General features: G+C 37.4%; 2 pseudogenes across 1 annotated transcript; one reads left to right on the plus strand and one right to left on the minus strand.

Moving 5' to 3' along the window:
• Nucleotides 1-6421: 6421 nt before the first annotated feature.
• On the minus strand, nucleotides 6422-7907 carry LOC149816451 (2-hydroxyisoflavanone dehydratase pseudogene; annotated as a pseudogene).
• A 417-nt stretch (nucleotides 7908-8324) lies between these two features.
• Nucleotides 8325-9479, plus strand: LOC149816452 (tuliposide A-converting enzyme 2, chloroplastic pseudogene; annotated as a pseudogene). The gene has a single exon (XR_016427698.1). The product of XR_016427698.1 is annotated as a tuliposide A-converting enzyme 2, chloroplastic pseudogene (transcript).
• The last annotated feature ends 11982 nt before the right edge of the window (nucleotides 9480-21461 follow it).

Consider the following 21461-nt stretch of genomic DNA (forward strand, 5'->3'; position numbering starts at 1 on the left):
AAGCGCCTATATTTATAGATGAGTTGATTCAATAAGATGTTAATATCTATTAATCTTTTGTATTAATCAAATAATAAAATAAATTATGGGTCTTAATTCATTAAATTTTGAAATTAATTAAGCTAAAGTAGAAAGGTGAAGACATCTTAACCTGACTTGTGTTTTAGTGATATAGTAACCTTCCAGGAGGCCTATAGACCCAAAGACTCATCAAAATTTGATGTTTAAATAGTTGATTTGATAGCTCTCAAAATGTAAATCATTATAGTGATCTTAAATTTAATCATACACACACAGATCGGCAAAAAAATTTAGTTAATGTCGAAAAACATTTTTTTTACCTACATTAGGCATGAACTTTGGTCGATGATAAAACACACAAATTAACACCAATTTGGGCGGGTAGATAATCGATTTTTATGCTCTCAAAATGAGAAACATCAAGGTCAACTCTGATCTAATAGATGAGTCACCGATCAACCAAAATTTTTGTCGAAACAATAATGTCATTGTTCAGAGCATCCGACACTATAAGTGCAATCAAATATGATTAGATCCAAATATCCTCAACTATATCTAATCCAATCCATCTCTAATTATATCCATTTGTCATAGATTATATCCAACCTAATTGGGTTGAATCTAAATGCCATTAGTTAAATCCACTACCTAATTTAAGGTCTAAATCTATATTGGATATGAATGCTAGGATTTAGATCCAAATCAAATATCCATAATCTTAACATATACAAATTATTTACTTTCTTGTTTAGTCCAAATATTTTAAATTTTACAATTATGCTTGCAATGTTCGTTATAATTTGAGACTTAATTTCATAATAATTCAAAATCAAGAAAATAAAAAAAATCAAGAAAATCAAGAATTTCAAGAAAACCAAGAAATTGCACTCATGTCATAGATGCAGATAAAGTTCATTTATTCATTTTAATTGTCAAAGAAAAATCTTGGGTTTTACAACTTTAGTTTTTATATCAAACAATGTTAAATTTTGAAGTACACAAGTACGTTAATACTCTAAAATTTAGCTTTGTTTGATATAAAGACCAAAAAAAGTATCCTCCATGAATAATGCATTGTGACTAAGCTAAAGTTTCGATCTTGAAATGTCTTCAACAAGATGTGACAAAGGAACATAAACATCTTACAAATAAATAATCAATTAATTAGTTAATCTTTCAAAAAATCTACAAAGAATATCATAAATGTCTTATAGAAAATGTACAAACTACTCAAAACGAAGATGAATATTAAATAATTTAATAGTTTTTTGTCCTTCACAACCACAAAAAACCATCAAGCCATAACAAAAATTAAAGATGAAATCATGATTAATTGTATTTGGAAAACAAATTCATGTTAATTAAAGCAAAAAAGAAACCCTAAAATTCTAAGTTCTAACAAAAAAGTATTCAAATTTCATATTTAATGCCAATTAAAAAGAAAAAATGCAAAGCACCCATAGAGCACAATCCAAAATTTATGTCATTTAAACAAATACAAAATCGAAACCCTAATTCGTATATCGTCAATTATGCATTTATGATAATCAAGAATGTAGAATCATGTTTAATGTTAATTAAAAAACTAAAAGAATACCTAAATTAAATATTCATCTTATTTAAAAAAACTAAATGAAAACCTATAAAAATAACTAATTAATATCCATCTTATTGAAAACCTAATGCTAATTGAAAAAAAAACACTAAAGGCCTAAAACCCTAGTTATTGAAATGCAACTATTTAAGAAAAAGTAATTCAAAAACCTAAACCATAATCCTAACAAAAACATTTATAATTTCATATGCTAATTGAAAAATATAATGAAAAACTAATTAAATATTAATTTAAAAAATCCCCAAAAACCTTAATCCTAAAAAAGGGCACATGAAAAGAAGAAATCTTGTCGTCTGCCATGCCAGAGAGACTATCGGATGGTGGATGACCGAACGCAGGGCATCGACCTGTGAGAGAAAGAGGGAGGACGAGATTGAGTATCTGGTCCTGTGCACATTGTGGCAGTGGCATGCGTGGTTTGCCGAAGGCTGCTTGCGGCCAGTGATGGGCGGAGCCCTTTGAGTTATGTGGCATGTGGGCCAATGCCTTGTGGAGTTGTGGGGAGGGGCACTAAGAGATAGAGTGGTAGGGTCGGGGGAGCTCAAAATAATATATATATATATATATATATATAAAGAGAGAGAGAGAGAGGTGGGTGGGTACTTGGGCTATGGGTCAGGTGGGCCATGGGGAGTAGGGAGCACTCTGACCTGAGGCACTACCCACCTGCACTCTGGGTCAGGTAAGCACTGCCCACCAACGCTTTGGCTGCCTCCCTTCCTAACCCATTACCCCCTTGGAGGATTTTTTTTGGTCAGGGTGGGTAGGTGCCCACCCTACCCACAAGGTGGCTTCACTCCTGGACACTGCATGTGGGTTTCAAAGACATTCACAAGTCACCCCTACTAGATGAGCGCCATCTGTGTGGGTTATGTTTTTGATATTTTCTTAGGATTTTTAATGCTATGCATGCCAATATTTTTTTCGAAAAACAAATTTTCACCTTATCACTATATTTTTTTTCTTGCCAAGAAAATTCCAATACTAGCACTTTTGAGATTGGTTTAGAGCATAGCCACAAATGAGGGTTTTGGCAATTTTTTGGCGATGAAATATCTTGGGAGATTTTGAATTTTTTTTATTTTATCATAAATATCTCAAGAATATATTTTTAACAATATTATAAAAATATATAAGAATAAATAATGTAAAAAAATGTTAAAATTATATATCTGAGTGCAGTTTATTGGTTACTTTTATATTATTAATTTTATTCTCCTAAAAAATGCAGTTTATAGATGGGGTATAAGTTATTACTTTAATATAAACAACAAAACATACAAAAATAAGTTATGTTTTAGGCGAAAGCGAGTAAGAATATCTGTGTAATGTGTTTATAAGGTATAATTAATATAAAGTGACAAAAGATAGCCCCATTTCGAAGAGAGGGAGGAATGTGCCTGCTTGCCACCTCTATTTAAAGAGGGTAGTCTCATTAGTCCTTTAGCATATAGTATATTAAGGGTCTTTTTTCCCCTTAATTTATAACCCAAAGAAACCGCACTTGGCACGAAGACCTGGTCATGTTGGTTGAGCCTGTCATACCTACAACCATCGTGTCGGCAACATAAAACTTTGAGGCTAGGACCGCTGACCCAGGGCCTATGCTAGACATTGGCTTGCATAGAGGGGTGACACCCATGAGAATCAAACATTGATTGCTCGTCTATCAGTCAAGGCCCCACCCCACTATGCCAGCCCCCATTGGGTCTATTAAGGGTCTGCTTGATTGTGCAACCCACACATCACGCAGGGTGCCACAGATGCATAGGATGTGTCCTTAATCAAACGCTGGATGTGACACGTCTAACCATTCTCGAATACGCTTTAAATGGCAATAGTGACACTATAAGAAAAAAAAAAGGATGTTGGGTGTGGGGGTATATACCTCTAGACACCCCTCATTTCTCTCTCCTCCTTACCCCGACCTTAGGTCCCCTCTCCTCTTCCCTTCCCGATCCCTCACTCTCTTCTCACTGACAACTACCATGGGTAACAACACTTTGGCCTGACAGCTTCGATGATGACTCTCTCTCTTCCCCTTTTTTCGTTCATCTCTTTCTTTCTTCTTTTCTTTTCTCTCTCTTCCCCTTTTTCCGTTCATCTCTTTCTTTCTTCTTTTCTTTTCTCTCACTTCCCCTTCTTCTTTATTCTTATCTCTTTCTTTCTTCATTCTTCACTCTCTCTCTCTCTTATCTTCTTCATTCCTCTCTTTCTTTTTTTCTTTCTTTCTTCTTATTTTCTCTCTCTCTATTGTTTGTGTTTATGAATTAGAGCTTGATTGATTAGGGATTTTAAATTAAGGTTTGATTAATTTAGGTTTTTGAATTATGTTTTGATATATTAAAGCTTTTGAATTAGAGTTTGATTAATTAGTGCTTTCGAATTACAACATTTCAATTAGGGTCTAATTTATTAGAAATTTTGATTTAGACTTTTAAATTAGGGTTTGATTGATTATTTCTATTGAATTCGGCTTGATTGATTAGGGCTTTTGAATTAGGGTTTGATTTTATTAGGCTTTTTATATTTTAAATTTTCTCAAATTTTATAGATAAATTATTTAATTTTTTTTATTTCTGCAAAATTTTGCCAATAGGAGCTTAAGAAAAATAAAAAAAGTTAAAATTCTCACAAGAAATTATTTTGTGTATTGGAACATAGAATGTGATTTTGAATACACATTTTTTGAATTTCTATTTTGTGTAAAAATTACTCAATGTAAGCATTTTTTTGGTATTTGGATCTAATAGAGACTCATATTCGAATCTAATATGATACCCATTAAAGCATTTGTATATCAACATGCATTCCTATTTTTTTCTCAAATTATCTGCATTTTAAAGACTTTTTGGTATTTGGATCCAATATGAGACCCATATCCAAGGCTAAAATCCAATCCAAACATGTTCAAACATTGAAATGATGGGGCGAATTGGATCATCCAATCCAAAATGAAGCTATCCGTCCCATTTTTCATAGATGTCTGAATTGTATGCATAGTACAAATCAAACACAGAACACAAGGAACTCATGTCCTTGTCCAATCAAAGCAAACGTTGGACAAATGGAGTTGTTCTTTTTCTGAACAAAACATGTGTTTTGTCTGTGTTGGACAAGTGTTTTGTCCAAGCTTGAACAAGCAGTCAAACAGACCCTAAGGGTGTGTTTGATATGCTAGACAAACACTACCTAGATACACCATGTGACATTTGTCTAGGACCTACGACAGATTGGTTCCATCCACCTCTTTGAAATACAGACGGGAGGGAAGCAAGTTGTCCCTGTTGGGACTGCTTGGTTCCTGCATATCAAACACGGGATACCAAGGGACTGAGCAATCCCTGCGTGGGTGACGCACCCTCAGGATGTGTTTGATGGCATGTCTCGCGTGTCATGAATGTGCGGGATGATGCACCCATCATATACTAAACGCTCAGAATAGGGACGGGAGGAGCAATAAAAAAAACTAGTTGGCCGGCCCTCTTATTTCTCCCCCTCTCGTCCTCTATCCTCTATGTGTATCTCCCCCTCTCTCCTCCCTTCTCTATGAGCATCCCCATTTTGGCAGGTCTCTCTCTCCCTCTTTTGCACACATGGGTGTTGTCTCCTTGAGAATGTAAAATCACAATGCTTTGTTTGTGTGTGTTGAATGTCACTAGGTTTAGGGTTTACATTTGAGGTTTTTGCTTGATATGATATCCTGATTTTGATTAGGGTTTACATTTGGGGGTTTGCTTATTTTGGATTTTGCTTCAATTGTAGGGTATATTTGAGATAAATGACATGTTATATGTATTATATATCTCATTGTGGATGGCCTGATTTTTACTAAGTTTAGGACTTACATTTGGGGCTTTTGCTTGATTTGGATTTTGCTTCAATTGTAAGGTATATTAGAGATAAATGGTTGGTTGTATGTGTTGAATCTCACCGTGGATGATTAGATTTTGACTTGGTTTAGGGTTTACATTTGAGGCTTTTGTTTGATTTGAATTTTGCTTCAATTATAAGGTGTATTTGAGATAAATGGCTTGTTGTATGCTTTGAATCTCACTGTCGATGATTAGATTTTGACTTGGTTTAGGGTTTACATTTGAGGCTTTTGTTTGATTTGAATTTTGCTTCAATTATAAGGTGTATTTGAGATAAATGGCTTGTTGTATGCTTTGAATGTCACTTTGGATGATTTGATTTTGACTATTAGGGTTTACATTTGAGGCTTTTGTTTGATTTGAATTTTGCTTCAATTATAGGATATAGTTGAGATGAATGACATGTTATATGTGTTAAAGCTCACTGTCGATGACCAGATTTTGACTAGGTTTAGGGTTTGCTTAATTTGAATTTTGCTTCAATTGTAAGGTATACTTGATATAAATTGCATGCTATATGTGTTGACTTAGCAACTATACTCGACTCTAAATATAAACGTTGGACCTCTGCCTTCCAAAGCCACGTTACTTAGCTACACAACTAGAAGATTCAAAGCACCGGTTGGTGATCGCATGAAAATTCTTGCAATATCTCCCTTACCAATGCCATTGACGAATTCATTGATTACCATCACAGCCATTCACGAATTCCTTGATTACCATCAATGTTTTTCCGGTTATCTAGGATGGTTGGGGATAGATTCATGGGCAGACTCCTTCACCGACCTTAAGCGTCCCTTCACCAACCACCCCCTCATAGATGTAAAACCTTTGGGTACCCTGCCCTCTGCACACTGAAAACGTCTGGCGTTGTAGCAACTTGAAGAGCTATAAGCCAACCCAACTAGCCAGGTGTGGGGAGCCCCCCATGAGCTTGAGTACCATCACTTACAAACCATCCAATGCTTGACAAAACGGACCGAATGTTCTTTGACAGGAAAACCCTATCTACCATTTGTGGAGACATGACAAGTAAATGCTCACCTTGAACTAATCTTCCTTACGAGGGAGCCACCTTACCTAACATCAGACAACCATCTTCCCAAAATCGCATGCTGGTCTCCCTGTAGTATATCTAAAACAGGTTCGCTAATGACATTTAGAACAGCAGCAACAATATGAGATTCCAACTTGGGGACACCACAAAAGACTCTCATATTCCTAATCTTTCAAGGCTTACGAATAACCCTATGTCACATGGACTCTTCAGAAAACAATAAAACAAACCAAGAAAACATTACCCACCAAGTAGAGCTCCAAATCACGACCATAAACACTCGTCAGGCAAACAATCACAGTCATCCTCAATCACCATTTATGAAGGAAGCCGTTCGCTTAATCAGGCCCTTCGTATTCTCAGAGCCAGGGTTCTTTATATGGAATACGTGATCCCCGTCCTCATGCTCCACCATCTCGACCACACCTCCCCACCCACTCCCACCTAACATCTCGTAGTACAGCCGTCCCCGGTCCGCCAAAAGGTCCTTCCCGGCGACGAAGACGAGAACCCGGCCGCACCGGAGTTTTGACAGCTCCGGCCCTCCGGCTGCAGCCAGGTCAACCAGCTGGTTGCCGGTTTCGGAAACAGCCGAGGGGCAGACGATCTGCCACAGCGTCGTCGCTTTGACGGGCATCAGCTGCAGCGCCTCGTTACCGGCCGGCGGCCGCCTGGCGAAGTAAGGGTGGATCAGAATTAAGCCGGAAATCGCGACCGGGATGCTGTAGTCCGGCAACGGGCCGAAAGCCGGTGCGCCGCTGGCGGCCATGGCGAGGTGGTGGGCGATGTTGGCGCCGGCGCTGCCTCCGGCCAAGAAGATCCGGTCGAAATCGCCGTGGTCCCTCAGCCACGGCTCGGCTCCTGATCTGGCTCCAGCTTGGCGCGCCACCCACTGGAGGGCGGCCCAGGAGTCGAGGTGGGCTGCGGGCACGGGGTGCTCCGGCGCGAGGCGGTAGTCGACGGAAACGGCGATGACGCCGGCCTCCGCGACAAGGGAGTTGCAGAAGGCGTGGTGGGAGTGGGAGCGGGCGGACTCGACGCAGAAGCCGCCGCCGTGGAAGTAGACAACGATGGGGAGCTTCTTGCACTGGTTGGGGAGGGACGGGAGGTAGAGGCGGACGGAGACGCCGGTTTCCGGCGAGATGACGATGTCTTGGGAGGTGACGCCGGTCTCGGGGTGGTGGCCCGGCGGGACGAGGTGGGTGGTGTGGATCCTCTCGATGCGGCCGTCTTTGTAAACGCGGAGGAAGGGGACGAACTCGAACTCGATCTCTGTGGAGGAGGGATCCATGGTTTGGTGGATAACCCTCACCGAAGAAAAGATCGCTTATTTTGCTACGAAAAGATGTTGCAGCTAGCGTGAGGATATAGCACATCTACAGCCTATAAAATATATCCACTTTGGATAAAAAATACTTTACTTCTAAGGCAGGGTAACAACTTAATTGCGAGCCCTATCGACTCATATTTTAGATACTCAAAAACTACTCACCAATTATCCTACGTGCCACCTTGCGTGATAGCAAAGTTAGTCATGGCGCATTAGTCTCTCTCTCTCTCTCTAACAGTCAATACTCAATAGAATGGTAGATGATTCCTATCGACCTACCAAATACCAACTTATGATCTAACCATGAAGCAAAACTAGCATCAACTAACAGTTATCATGTTATTTGCACGTGCTAAAATGCAAACCTACTAGACCACACATGCCAACAAAAGGAAACAAAGGCTCCTCCCCTCCTTGGCTGCAAAACCTCTCTCTCTCTCTCTCAAGCAACAAGGATGGATCCCGCCACAGAGATCGAGGTCGAGCTCTTCCCCTTCCTACGCGTCTACAAGGACGGCCGCGTCGAGAAGATCCACACCCCCCAGATCGTCCCTCCCTCCCTCCACCCGGCGTCGTCCGGCGTCTCCTCCAAAGACGCCGTCGTCTTGCCGGAAACCGGCGTCTCCGTCCGCCTCTTCCTCCCCAACCCACCGCCGCCGCCCGAGAAGCGGCTCCCCATCCTCTTCTACGTCCACGGCGGGGGCTTCTGCATCGAGTCCGCCCGCTCCCTCATCTACACCTCCTTCCTCAACGCCGTCGCCGCCGAGGCCGGCGTCCTCGGCGTCTCGGTGGAGTACCGTCTCGCGCCGGAGCACCCCGTCCCCACCCCCCACCTCGACTCCTGGGCCGCCCTCCAGTGGGTGGCACGCCAGGCGGAGGGCCGCCCCGGCTCCGAGCCGTGGCTAGCCGAGCACGGAGACTTCGGCCGGATCTTCCTCGGAGGGGACAGCGCCGGCGGGAACATCGCCCACCACCTCGCCATGGCCGCCAGCGGCGCCCCCGTGTTCGGCCCTGTTCCGGCTGACGACGTCCCGGTGAGCATCACCGGCCTGATTCTGCTCCACCCTTACTTCGCCGGATGGACGCCGGTCGACGACGAGTTCGTGACGAAGCAGCGGGAGGAATCGGCGGCCCTCTGGAGCGTCACCTGCCCGGGCGCCGCCTCCGGCACCGACGACCCGCTCGTAAACCTCCTGGCTGACGGAGTGCCGGAGATTTCGCGGCTCCAGTGCCGCCGCGTCGTGATCTTCGCCGCCGGCAAGGACTATCTGGGCGACCGGGCGCGGCTGTACTACGATCTGCTAAGCCGGAGCGGGTGGGGAGGCGTGGTGGAGATTGAGGAGCACGCGGATGAAGACCACGTCTTCCATCTGATGAAGCCCGCCTGTGAGAACGCCAAGGCGCTCATGAACCGCATTGTTGCCTTCGTAAATCGTGATTGAGGATGTCTTCCTTCTTTCTTTTAAAATAAACTTCTGTTCTTGGAGAGAGAGAGAGAGAGAGAGAGAGAGAGAGAGGAATCTGTGTCCTGTTTAGCTGATTCTAAGCACATCTACATTGCAGCAATAGCAGTTCATCTTCGAGGCATTTTGTGCTTTTCAACTGATTTTTGTGTAGGTGGTATATTGCTATGGTTCGACTGTTTGCTGCATGCATCAAAAGTAGAATGATGATTTAACTTTAAAATTGATATGATACGAGCTGATTAGGCTTATTTTCTAAATAATTTTTAAAACAGTTTTTAAAATATTTCTTAATATTATTTTAATATTTTACTGACAAGTGTTATCATCTGATTAAAAATTGGCCAATTTACCTCGATTCTGTCCAAAATCTGAATAGGCCGACTCCCTGAATCATTTTGAAAATCGATACAGGGTGAATACGAATTCCGACAACATTGGTATGGCCTACATATTATTTTCTTCTATTAGAAGCAGCCGGTCCTGATTAGGTGTAAAGGGGTAGGGTTTACCCTTTCCCCGGACCGGATGTGGTGATAAATAAGAAGATCTGGATCGGATCCAAAGATCCGATTAATACATGAACCCGAGTATAGTTTGTGAAATTTTATACCAGACTCAATCCTGACCCAAGTTCCCATTAAGACCCACAAATTTTCAATGTAAAAATGATAAAAAAATATTGTTTTATAGGGTCTGGTTCTTGTAGTTTTGATGGGATCCGGGTATGGTTTCTTTTATGGTAAGTCCGATTAAACTCGAGTTCGGACCCGATATCATACCTGAAAATCGGGGTCAGGTATGGTTCTACCTGAGTCCAAACCAAACCCTACCTGTTGACAGACCTAGTCCTTATGAACTGATCATGTACACACGCCTACCCACATAGAGATCATGAAATATGATGAGTAAAACATTGCTAACATACACACACTCGAATCAAACATGATGAGTGAAGCTTAATCTAGTTATAGGGTTTTTAAGCCGTTCGGATTTCAATTAGATATAGCCAAATACGTTTTTTCGACTAATTGGAAGTTAACTAAATGGATTTGAAATTGAAATAGAATCAGGATAGCAAAAAATTCAAATCAGATTCGGTTTTTTACATGTAATTAAATCTAGATATTCATGGAATTCAATAAGAAAAAATGAAAACCATATATGCATCTTATTGTAATCGGATACAGTTTGGCTGACCAAATCCAACTAAACGGGGTTAGTAATTACACCCACAACATAGACCCCAGCGGTAGGGGTAGGTGTCCTAGCCTCGGAGTTTTACGCCACTATATCAAGTGTCACCAGGTCCTTGTGTAAGGTGCTGTTTCTTTGGGTTATAAATTGAAAAAAAAAAAATCACACGCACACACACTAGGATCTCTATTTAAGTTGCTTTCCTAATTCTTATCTTCCATAGCATCATGTAAATAGCTTTCCCAATTTTTTCTCCCATAAGATTATGTAAATAGCCCTAATGGGCTCAGCTTGTTTGCTAGGAACAGCTAGTGCACGTCACGTCACCTTGTGTTGACAAGTAGTTGTATAACTGTTAGGGGGTCTGCCTAACCCCAGCTTGCCTTAAAAAAAAATAGCCCTCCCCCCTTCTCTCTCTCCATGGAATCCATGTAAGTAGTTTTTTTAATTTCTCTCTATTAAATTTTACATTTATACCACAACATTCATCTTGTCATTTTACAAAATGTTGAGTGACGTGGGTACTCTTATAAAAACAAAAAAATAATAATAAATTACATTAAGCCCAATAATATTACAATACAACTAAGTTTTGGCCACCTAATGCTCCTCATCGCTACATGTATGCATTCTCTTTCTTCTTTTTATCGACTCTGATAGCACATGTGCGAAGGAAAACAATCAGCTTAAGAGACCTTTTTTCTGAAGAAGAGATTAATACACACCATTTCATGCAGAGTAAAAATTTATTCTCTTGTATTGAAGAATTATTTATATTTGAGACGTGCATGGCATCTACTGGGACAAAACGAAAATGGTATTATTTAAGTAGGGGGATTCAGTGTACTGGCCCTGCTCTTAAAATGGCTGAACACTTATATAGTGTTCGGCCATAACATAGGATCACACCTCAATCTTTCATCCTACATTTCAAAAACAGAACCCCATTTTTCCAAAATGGTACTAATAGCGGTGGCAGAAGATGGTGCATTATAGTGGTGTGGAGATAGATGGACAGGGAATCGAAAAACTGTAGGGATGTTAGTGGAGGAGATTGTAAGAACCTGTGTATGCACAAGCGTGAAAGCGAGAGAGCAGAAATGGTGGGCTGAAGCGTGCAATGTTACACTCAGAATTGCCAGGAAGGTCAGTTTTTCATCCCTCTTACAGTGTGCAGTGATTATCTGTAAACCCAGAGAATTATATCTCTTGAAAGAGTGAGAAATTCCTTCGGCCCAAGAAACACATCTCTTGATGATTACATGTAACTGAGTAATGGTTTATTATCTGTTGATTTAGTTTAATTATTTAACTATTACATGTAAACTAATTGTAACCTTTGGAAGAGAGTGACTCCTCTTATGGCCATACAACCTTACATCTCTCACTTAGCTACAAGGGATATCTTGTGTTTTCATGTTTGTTCTCAATAAGAATTTTGCATACATATCTTGTGTTTTCATACTTGTTCTCGTCAAGAACCTTGCATAGACACTCTTGAGTAATATTTTATTCACACAGTCCATGTGAACTTATTCACTAATCACATAGATATACTTGAATCTCATCTGACTCATATATCTAGTAAAAACATCTTGAGTGACTATTTTTTTAGTGAATCAACTCCAGGATTACTTTGATATCTACTCACTTAACTTACAACAAATCTTAAAATCGGGTCTACTGCAAAGCATTGCATACATTAAGCTTTCAATTGCTTGAGCATATGAAACATTCAACTTCTCTTGTTCATCTTTTAGATAATCATTCTTACTTTACTTTAGGCCTTTTACTATAGGAGTATCTTTTGTCTTGGTACTCTCTATTCTAAATTTCTTTAGAATGTGGTCAAAATATTTCTCTTAACTTAGACATAACAATCTTCATTTTTTATTTTTCTGTATTTTAATTTCAAAGATATATGAGGCTTCATCTATATCCTTCATTTTGAATCGATAATTTAACCATGACTTGGTCTCATTTATCATGTCTACGTCATTTTCTATGATTAATATGTCATCAACATAGAAGACTAACATAATAAACTTACTCCCACTACTCTTAGCATATATACAATGGCCTAAACTATTTACCTCATAACCTAACTTTGTTATAACATTATAAAATGTCAAATACCACTGTCTTGGTGACGATTTAAGTCTATACAAGAATTTATTCAACTTGTATACATTATTCTCTTGACCTTCAATTTCAAAACCTTTTGGTTGTTGCATGATTTTTTTTATTTAATTTACCATTTAAGAAGCTCATTTTCACATCCATTTAATATAGGTCAAGATCAAAATAAGCTACCAATGATAAAATAATACGAGTAGATGTCATTTTGGCCACAAGAGAATAAATTTCTTCATAATCAATCTCTTCTCGTTGAGAGTAACCTTTTGCTACTAATCTTGCCTTGAACTTATTAATAGTTTCATTTGCCTTGAGTTTTTTCTTAAGAACTCATTTACTATCAATTGTCCTATATCTTTTAGGCAACATAGTTAGTTCTCAAACTCCATTCTTTTTTATGGAGTCTAACTTATCTTTTATTGTTTCTATCTAATGATCAGATTCATTATAAGAAACTACATCATCAAAACTCAAGTTATCAAGAGTTTCATTCAAGTTCATAGAATAGCATAATTTTTCGTTTAAGAATGTATAATAATCATTTAAATAAGATGAATGAGTTCTTATTCTTTTTTGCCCAGTTATTGGTTTTAAAGTTTACTCATTATTTGTAATTTGTATCATTATGCTTTAACTCTTAAGTAGGTATCCAAGAATAATTTATGATATCTAGACGAACACCATCATCTTTGGGATCAAAACCACCTTTTTTGGTTTCTAAGAATTCTACTTTCTTGCTCTTTATAATCATTTCTCAAGATTATATAGACTATATCCCTTTTGGTATTTCATGAAGATGCACTTGATAGTCTTATTATTTAACTTGTCCTTCATCTGACTAGGAATCAACACATTCACAAGTGACCCCCACTTTTGTAGATGACTCGTCTGGTTTACTCTCAGTTCACAACTCATGAGGTGTAATCTCTAAAGCCTTAGAAGGAACTTTATTTAGAATATACATGGTTTTGCATATTGCTTCTTCCTAGAATTTTTTGAGAAGATTTGCATGGGTCAACATGGATCTTGGTATATCCATTAAGGTTATATTCCTTCTTTATGCTGCATCATTCTGTTGAGGTGTATAAGGTATAGTTGTATGAGGAGTTATGTTATTATCGTTGCATAAGGTCTTAAACTCAACAGAGTTATATTCACCTTGTCTATCAGATCTAATAACTTGGATTTTTCTTTATAATAATTCTTAAACTTCATGTTTATATACCTTAAGCTTTTCAAGAGCTTCAAATTTTTTAAGAATTAGGTAAATATGTTCATACCTCGAGTTGTCATCTATGAATATGATGAAATGTGATTTTTTTCATGTGTTTCTACTGTTAAGGGTCCACATATATCTATGTGTACTAGAACTAGTATAAGTCACATGCCCTGCTACCATTAAAAAATGGTTGTCTAGTCATTTTATCTGATACACATTTTTTAAATTTTACATTTTTAAGTGAATATAATAATCTCATGCAAATTATTCTTTTTATTTTGTTAACATTCAAATGTCCTAACATTAAATACCATAAATATGCATATATATTAAGTGCATAATTAATATAATCAGAAACATTCATTGCATTACTTATTGAAGGTGATACATTTAAATGAAAGAGACCATGGTCAACATCATAGCGACCCCTGAGCTTCACTTTTTTCTCTTTTCCAATAGTGACTTTGTCAACCTAAAACAGATTTTGAAGTCTTTCTTAGCAAAATCTCTTACTACTACAAGATTCCTTCTTATGGAAGGAACATAGAGTACATTTTTTAGAATTAGACTAGTCTCTTCTAAATGAAGTCTGTAAGACCCTATCTTAACCACATCACCATAGGTGTTATTTTTAATATATACTTTGTGGTCCCTTACCTTCAGCTCATTCATTTTCACAAGTTCTTTCTTTGTCTTAGCTACATGTCGCGTTGCCCCTGAGTTAACCCATCATCCTAAGATCGTTATCAGTGATCAATGACTCAGATATAATACACACAATTTTACGCTCTCTAGTTTCTTATTTTTTTAGATTACCTTTCTTAGATATATTTGAATAATCTTTCTTGAAATGCCCAACTTTTCTATAAGATATGCATGCACTCTAGGTTGCAGTCTTAGAGTTCTTGGTTTGCACTGGATTCCCCTTGTTTAACTTATTCTTCTTAAATTTTTTTAATAATGTGCCCTTAGGCTTGAGCCTACAAGAAGTTGCAGGGAATGTCTCTTGTGTGATCATGATTTCTCTCTTCTTGTCTTGGTTCATATGTTCTTACGTAAGAGTCAATTGCATATGGAGCTCATTTAGATAAAGACTTTTTTGGTTCAGTCTGATGGCAATTGGCATAATTTTTCATGATGAAGGAAGGCTGTTTAATATGATAAAAATCTGCATTATCTCGAGAATATCATTTTCAACTATGGGTAAGTCCTTAGTCATTACCAACATATGATTCACATGGTCGACTACATTGTCTGACTCCTTCATTCTATATTAGTTGTATTATTCTAGAAGGAGTTGAATGTGAGTTTCTGAAGTCATATTATACTTCTTTTTAACTACCTCTATCATGTTCTTTTCAGTGTCATAATCTTCAAATACACATATGAGGTCATTTTTCATAAAAGTGAGAAGAGTTGATAGAGCAAGTTGATCGTCTTTTGTAAACTTATTATAAGTTTTCTTCTCTCCTTCACTAGACTTATCAGTTAGAGAATGTTTTACTTTTGTTATCACATACAGGGTCTTTTCATGTGTCAATAAGTATTTTATTTTTCTTCTACACATTTTAAAATTTATTCCATTAAGTTTTTTTAATTTTGAAAAGTTTGGCCATGATGATACGATGTGTCATATGCCTAAACGGTTTAGAGATGCTAGGATTAATATTAAACTAATTTTTAACTAGCAGAGATTATTATATGTTACTTATGCAACTTTAGGCATGCAAAAAAATTGCTATATAATCCAACGAATAATAAATAAACTACAATTAATAAGAACTTTAAGGAGGTATTCTACATGTTAGAGACCCCTTTCTATAATTTCTAGAAAGAAGAAAATGGTTTAGTGTAGTTAAAATAAAACAGAAACACAGAACCCTATTTTTGTAATTTTTTGAGTTAAACAGAAAAAATAAACTGTCTTTCTATAATTTTAGAAAAGTGCAAAACTTGTTTATGAAAAACAAGCAAAATTCTTATTTAAAAAAAAAATCAATATAAGTCTCTTTTTAGAATTTTCATAAAACATACCCTTGTGCAAAATTTTAAGGGAGTCCTTAAATGGAATATATGAGATAAATTGAACTAAACTGAAAAAGTAAAAAATTATCTATAAAAAAACATTTTTAAAGAATTGAAGAAGGGTCCTTTTGGTGTTTTTTTTTAAGATTCTCTTTCTCTCTCTTCAGGTGACCTTTTTCGACAATGGAACCCAGCTGCGAGAAGGTGGTTTAGTGGTGGCACTCTTTAGAGGAAATTGTGTCCTCATACTTTCGCTTTCAGCAATTTTTTGACAACTATTTGCCAGTGGGGACGAGTTTGATTCCATGACAAGTGGAGGGTTTTCCAACTGACAGCTCCTTGTCCTTGTGGGAGAGAACGAGCTCTTTCGATCAGCGATAAATTGTTCGCCAAAGTGTTGGTCAACACTTTGCAGGTAAAAGATTCAAGCCGATCTCAGCCCTAAGTGCTTGGATTTGGGGATTATCTAGCCAATTTAGTCGAATTTTATCGATCTGTGACCAAGAGATTTTTTTTCTTCCTGAGATGAGTCAAAACCCTCAAAATGAGAAAGGGTTTCCTTTCCCTTCTCAAACAAAGTTTGTGGTCTGGGGGTTTCTTTGAAGGATTTTTTGGTGATTCACATCGTGCAGGGATCAAGAGGAATACTTCTTGCTCACTGATGTAGGCTCAGCAATTTTGAGCGCTACTATATATATATATATATATATATATATATATATATATAATGTGTAGGGAAAAAAACTTTGGTGGGGACAATACAATGTGTTGGGTCTTCTTCTTTCTGAGAAACATGGTATTCTCGACTCTTAAAAAGAATTCCTTTTTTTTAATTACAAGAAAAAAATTCTATTGTTCGATTTTACAAACGGTGATTTTGATCATTGTTTGTTTTCTAGAATTATAAATGTATATAACTGACCTTTCTATGCTAAAATTTTTTGTTTGATTTTTTGCTATTTGTTTTGGATTTTGATTTTTCAGTGATGCTCATGATCATCAACAAGGTTTTGTTGAACCCGCTCTGATACCAATGTAAGAACTTGCGTATGCAAAAGTGCAGAAGCAAGAGAGCAAAAATGGTGGGCTGAAGCATGCACTGTTACTCTCAAAATCGCTAGGGAGGTGATCAGTTTCTCAACTCTCTCATAGTGTGTAGTGATTTTCAGTAAAACCAGAGAATTCTATCTCTTCTGGATTGTATTGTTTGCATATAATTTCTTATACATTCCTGAATTTAGAGAGCCATATTTATAAGCTTGTAAGGGGTTGACTGTTGAGACACATCCTTGGGGGAAATTCCTTCAGCTCAGGAGACACATCTCTTGATGGTTACATATAACTGTGTATTTGAGTAGTTTATTATCTGTTAATTTAGTTTAATTATTTAACTGTTACATGTAAACCAATTATAACCTTTGGGAGAGAATAATTATTGGAATTGCCTCCATACAATCCTTTTATGACTAATAGAGAGGAAAAACAATAATGTGGTAATAGTGCTAGTGTTGGTAGGGAAGGAGGAGGCAGATGATCGGGTGCATTATGATTGCAACACTTTTAGTGTACTGCTACACCTGATCATTGACCATCTTTGGTTGGGCTCCACAGCTAATAGGCTATGCCCTAAAAATGATTGTGGGTGATCAGGTGCAGCAACACATTACAAGTGTGAAATCACATTGCACTTGATCCCCTCTCGAGATGATGGTGGTGAATGGTAGGTGAAGTAGGGACAATGGTTGTTGTGGAGGGTGGGCAGGTGCAATAAACTAGTCTTAATGTAAAAGCCAATAGAATTAGAAAAATGAGCACTCCCTTTCAAGTAAGGAGGTCAATGTATCAGATGTAATCAAATCCGATTAGCTAGATTTGGTAGCCAAATTCAGATCCAATTAATAATTGGATCCGAATAAGGTATTGAGTTTTGGATTTTAATCCCACTAAAATCTGAATCAGATTATGTGTTGGTATCAGTTTTTAAGCTTGTTTTGCCCCTAACAGGTCTCTACTTAACAATTGTTAGAAAAACTTGAATCATTGATGAGACATCATCAATTCAAAAAATCACAAAATGCGTCCCTTGCACCATGGTGGAATCTGGGTGCACTCTTCGATGGAAAGAGAGAACTTTACGGGTGTGTTTGAATGCCTCAGATCTCATATCTCAGTTATGAAAGCCAAGGATTTGAAGTCTGATCACTCACCATCTATTTCAAGAAATCAGGGTCGTAGTGTCACTCTCTTCTCCATCTTTATCTCACAAGATTAAGGATCTCAAATATAAGGCAGCCTCAAATTTGAGATCCATCATATGCAAAACCTAGGATTTTATTGTCACACCAGCACTACACCACGCTTGTGCACATCAAATCATATCCATTTGCCAACCATGATCTATCCACGTGAGGTCATTGATTCTTCTTTTTTCGAGGGAAGATGGGGGGGGGGTGCCTTGGGCTAGCCAAAAAAGGTAAAAAAATCATTTCGAGGTCATGTCCTTGGGCAGGGCAGGTGAAATTACATTGCAGACCATTAAAATAATATTAAAATTTATTTATTTATATTTATTTATATTTATTTATATTTATAAAAAATATAGCTAATTCAAGGTTGTAGCGATTTTCTACCAATGCAAGTATCGGCAGATACATGCAGATATGCACCGATACTGATAACATCTGGAATGCAGGCTCCACTCAGAATGTTGTCATGTGATTGATTGTATCACATGTATCCCCACTCGTATTTTGGAAGAAATGGGATATCATGTGGGGCGTGTAAAAATAAAGAGCAGTTATGTAGTTATATTGTATATGATTGTTGTATTCGATCACCACCACACGTTTCATTTGATGGACTTGTGAGTGGGCCCCATCTCACATATCTCACGATTCCCAAGTTAAATGTGTGGTGAGGATTGAATATAACAAGCGATTGGTTACATACAATATGATAGTAATTTGTCTTGTAAAAATCATGCCCTGAAAGTTTTTGCCCTCCGTTGATCTTTGAGAAAGCAAAAGTTTACAAAAATACTCCTTTGAGAGATCTTTCCGTATGCTTGGCTTTGGATCCGTTCTCTAAATCACCTGAACAAATATGGGTCCTCTTTCCCTTGGTCCCGAAGAGATCTTCTTGAGCATTTCATAGGTTAACCTATGGTTGTCAACGGGTTGAGTTAGGGTCCACACATATAACTAATAATCGGGTTCAGGTAATTGCCAGGTCGAGCTTGAAAAAACAATATCCTACTAAATATAGTTTTTCAAAATCCCTGGTTTAACTTCTTAACGGGTTGGATTAGTGTCAGGTCAGGTTGATTATGAAATGTGAGTTTAAAAAGTGGAGAAATAAATTTTTTTTCTTTGTTCTCAAAAAAAAATATGTCTTGGTGTGTTGGCAGTTACGAGTTTCAAATCCTGTTGGAGTCATTTATCTTTTTGTTATATAAAAATACATCAGATTTTGATCCATTAAGAAAGCACTTCGAACGACTTTTGATACATCAAGAACACATCAAATTCATGTATGCAAACATTTTATCTTGTTGTAAATATAGTAATACAACATATATCATTAATCTACATCCAAAACAAACTGTTTTACGAAAGATATTACATTTTTCTCAAAGCCGCTTTTCCAAAAAGAACTTCAGGTTTTTAAAATCATCATGCTCAAAACCATATCAATGCTTATGTGATTTGGTGCTAATACGTATCCAGAGATCATCTCATGGCATGTTCATGTATCTTAATATTAAACACACATAAAAAGTTACAGTGTATCTATCTCAAAACTGTTAGAGCTACTAAAAAACTCTCTCAAAATTGTATTCACCAATGACTTCTTACATATGCACCACCAAGGAGATGCATCCATAGTACTAGCTACTTCATCTCCAAAGAGGGGCGTGAGGGACAAATAAGGAAGAGGGAGAGAGAAAGAGGGAGCTAGGGGCGTGAGAGGGAGAGAGAATAAGCAAGATAAAAAAAGGGGCGTGTGAGAGGAGGGAGGAAAGTTTTTTTTTATAATATCTTTGTGAGATTTCCTAATCCCATAAGAAAACTCTACTAAAACTTATTAAATTTGAATTTTATCTAGATTAGAGATGAATTTTATTTACCCTAGCTAATTAGGAATCATAATTCCATGAGGAAACTACTAAACAATTTAACTAACTAGTCTCTTAATAAAATAAAGAAACTAATTAAGATGTTTCACTAAAAAGTAGAATTAAGAAAGCAGGTGGGGGTGTCCTTCCTCCATTGGATTCCCTCGAACTTGACAGAGTACTTTCCATATTGGACCTCAAGATCCAAGAGGGGCCCACCTATCCACCGTATGGATTTAATTTTCTAAATCCAAATTAAAATTCAACCAAAATTAGAATTCAAACCCAAATTGAAATTCAAACCAAATTTAAAACATGAATTTCATCTTTATTTATTATAAATTAAAAAAAAAATTCCCAGGTGTTAAAAATTTAGTTACAATATTAGATAAAATAGAATCACTGATATAAGAAATATGCAAACTTGTCATGTTACCAACTTTAACTGTATCATATACGTGATAATTAGAATGAAGTGATGGAGAGTTCAAATCTAACATCATATGATGAGAGGCGCCTGAATTCGAAAACCAACTTTCATCTAAGTAGCTTGATGTGGATGCATGGTAGGTCATGGGTGTTGACTCGGAAGGAAGATCTCTTTAAAGCTGACGATATTGGCGGGTGATATGGTTTGGTTTTCGCAATACTGACTGTTAACACCAAGCATGTTCTGATTATGAAAGGACCATCCACCTTGGCACCCATGACCTCGGCCTCTGAACCATCCTCCTTGCTGAAAATTTCTACCACATTTTCGGTTAGAGTTATTATTATTTGACTGCTAATTAAAATTTGGTTATGGTGTAACATTATGACTAGATATTGTGGACTTAGTTATATGTGCTTCCTCTAATAGAAATAGACTGTGAAGTTGATTTATTAAGATGAGATATAAACAGGTAGATATGGAGACTGTAAAGGTTGCATACTTAGCAAGAAGAGCTCGTAAAATAAATAACACAAGATTTTCATCTAAGAGAAGTTTGATTGCCAATGTTAATTGGTGGGTGATGGATTTGTCTTTTAAAAATAACTCATCAATACTTCTCTCTCCCTTTTTATGTATATAGAATTGATCTTTTAACCACAAACTCTAGATCGAGAGTGAGCAGCATAGGTCTCTTTCAATGCTTGTCATACCTCATATGAGGTTTTCAATCCGACGACCTATGTATGAACATGTTCGGTTAGGGAAGAGATAAACCAGCTAAGGAGAAGCTGATTGTGTCATTGCCACTTGACAAATTGAGGATTAAGAATTTGTTGTTCTTCTTTCATAATAAATTTAACTGGACATCATTTTGATCCATCAATGAATTTGTATAAATTATATGAGATCAATAGTGGGATGAATTGGGATTGGTACAATAACCAGTTGTCTCTAGACAACTTAGTACTCAGAAAAT

This window comes from Nuphar pumila, chromosome 14 (genome assembly GCF_984573655.1).
Source record: "Nuphar pumila chromosome 14, dmNupPumi1.hap1.1, whole genome shotgun sequence".
NCBI classification, from domain to species: domain Eukaryota; kingdom Viridiplantae; phylum Streptophyta; class Magnoliopsida; order Nymphaeales; family Nymphaeaceae; genus Nuphar; species Nuphar pumila.